Genomic DNA, 3,014 nt, shown 5'->3' with positions numbered 1-3,014 from the left:
AAGAATAACTTCTCTGAGAAACCTGTTGTGACTCCTCCCAAAACTCAGTAGGTCCCCCTGCTACAAGGCCATCCTCAGCACCTGCACATACCTTGTTATAGCACTTGTCCCCTGTGTCATACTCTGTACATGTAGGTCTCCCTTATCAGAATGTAAGCTCCTTGGGGCAGGAACCACATCTCATTCAATGCTCTGGATCCAAGCTTTGCGCAGTGGCAGTATCGTAGCCAATGAGGTTTATCCGAGGCGCGATTATTGCTAATCAATGCTCTGGATCCAGTGCTTAGCATCATGCCTAACATACAGGAAATGGCCAATAATTATTTATTGAATGAATTAATGCTATTCAAACCCCTAAAAATTCCCTAGGATCATCTGGCCACCGAGAATCATAATTCCTCTATCAAGAGGTACCTAAATCTCTGAAACCATCATCCTGCATTCCAGTTCATGATGGCAGACTAGCTACACATATTTACTTCCCCCAAACTCACTGAAATAAAATCCTGGAAGTACAAAAAGGAATAAACTCATAACAGGTAAAGCTATGAAGGGGTGGACAAAAGACAAATTTCAACTAATTCCTAGAAGATGGAAAACAGATGACAGACAAAAAGGGAGAAAAACACCACTGAGAATATACTGCGAGAGGATTTTGGAGAGGTGGGGGCCCATCTTGCTGGTAGACCCCTGAGGAGCATGTGGCCACAGGGTCAGCCTGTCTCTAGAGGGCAGAGAGAGGAGTAAAATTATAATCAAGGGCATAAATAGCCAGTATTTTTAACTAGGCATAACACCACATCACAAAGAAAAGTTCAGCAGAAGTTTCTGGAGTGGGAATTGGCATCTGGGATGGCCGAGGGCAGGGGGTGGTGCGGAGTTGCAGCATGAAAGCTTAGTTCAATCCTATTTATTTTAAAAAGGCAAAGGCTTCCAGTACTTACACCCTGCTCTACCCTACCCAGAACTCCAAACTACAATCCCTATAACATCATAGGAACCATGCACCCGCTAATCAGCCCTGGCCCTTCTTTCTTAAATAGAAAGGAATGAGAACATCAGTTTTATCTCGTGTATGATATGAGAAAGCAACATGGATGCAGATAGCCAAAATAAACACATACAAAAACAGACCCTGGAGATAGCACAGATAATTCACAGAACAGAAAAGAGCTAACAACAACTAAAATCTTCTACTTAATATAGTCAGAGAAATTTGAAAAGATATTATATAATATCTACAAAGTAATTGAACGATATGAAAAAGAGTGAATATGAAATTTTTTTGTCAATATAAGAACTGCAAATAAAATCAAGAAATCTCTCAGAACAAATAGCTAAAGGATGATCTAAAAGATCTGACTGGATGACAGACTAATAAGAATTTTAGGGAAAAATGGACAGAAAAAATGAAGGAAAGGACATCTTTAAAGGAGAAATAAGTTGAAAATTTCTAAAATTAAAGACTTGATTCTTTAGAGGGAAAGGCCCATTGAATGCCAGCTCAGCTAAGGAGAACAAAAATCCTCCTACCTCAACCCACTGATATGAAATTTTAGGATACCAAAGACAAAAGAGATATTAAAGCTCTCAGAGAAAATAAAACAAGTCATTTAAAACACAATAAGAACTCCTTGGCCATCAAGTTTCCCCAGTATCATTGGATGTTCAAATATTTGTCTTCAAAATGGTTTTTAACATAAAGTTGTATACACAGCGTATTATAAAGTGAGTGTGACGGCAGAATAAAGTATTTTCAAAGATAAAAAGTTCATCCCTTCTTAGGAAATTACTCGATGATATACACAACAAATAGGAGGTAAACCAAGAAGGAGAGGACATCCAGATGCTCCAACTCAGGAAAACAGAGAGGAGAATTCTTAGATGTCAGCTGTGAAGCTCGCTTAAGATGGACCAAAGACTTGGGGGTGGGGGGCGGGGAGGAGGAAGGTCCCTGAAAAGATACTATAGAGTAGAGAAAATGAGTTAAATACCAAGACAAACTTGAAGAGATGATAAATTATGAGAAAAGGAACCAAAAATTAACAACTCCAGGAAAAACAGAAAGCTATCCAAAAAAGACATAGATGAAATATTAAGCAAACAAAAATATCTTGAGATTTTAAGCGACTGGTACAATATAAAAAAGAATACCCATTTGACCTTGAAGCTAGGGAGAATTTATTTTAATTAGCCCACAGATCTTTCCACTGGGCTCCCCAAAAGAATGTAATCCCAGCCTTCAGCATAAAACAGAGCAATCAACATAATGTAAAGCATGTATTGATTTTTCACTTTATTTCTTTTTCTTTTTTTAAAATTAATTAATTAAAAAAATTTTAAAGCAAGGGCACAAGAGAAATTATTTTTAACTTTTAGAGTCAACTACGGACTCAGCACAAAAGACTTGGCTGTTGTAAAAGCAGTAAAAATAAATATTAACAAACTTGACACAATGTGAAAGTAGAAAGTTGTGACCAGCATGGGGGATGAAATGGAGAGAGAACAAAATAACAGGAAACATGAAGAAAATAGCTTCATTTTATGAAATGGAGAATCAAACTGACATAAGAAATAGAAATTTTAGATTACAGAGTCACATTTGAAAGTAACCAATAAAAGAATAAAAATAATAAAATAATCGACATTGATAGGAAGACAAGGGGAGAAAATAGAATAATGTTAGTGAGTTCAATATTCAACTCCATATTGAGGAGTCAATAGATATAATATGTAGATAAATCAAGAAAAAGGATTATAAACACATCATTTAGATGTTTGGATGTATCATTTCTGGAAAGTAGGGTTGTGGGTGGAGAGACCATTATTTTTCACCAAAAGCTCTTTTGTGTATATATATATATATATATATATATATTTGGATATAAAAGAGTAGTTCTGGTCCAATAAAAGTGATGGCTTCTCTGAGGGCCTTGCCCCCTTCTCTAGGACAGTTCTGGCTGTTGATGCTTCCCATGAACTGCCTAAGACCTGCGGCACTCCACATTAACTCA

The 3,014-nt window shown here is 36.8% G+C and overlaps 1 pseudogene; it reads left to right on the top strand.

Moving 5' to 3' along the window:
• The first annotated feature begins 201 nt into the window (after positions 1-201).
• On the top strand, positions 202-266 carry LOC145722417 (U4 spliceosomal RNA; annotated as a pseudogene).
• The last annotated feature ends 2,748 nt before the right edge of the window (positions 267-3,014 follow it).

Source organism: Leptonychotes weddellii, chromosome 6 (genome assembly GCF_054177405.1).
Source record: "Leptonychotes weddellii isolate Sample4059 chromosome 6, ASM5417740v2, whole genome shotgun sequence".
NCBI lineage: Eukaryota > Metazoa > Chordata > Mammalia > Carnivora > Phocidae > Leptonychotes > Leptonychotes weddellii.
This window is presented reverse-complemented; position numbering and strand designations above follow the sequence as displayed.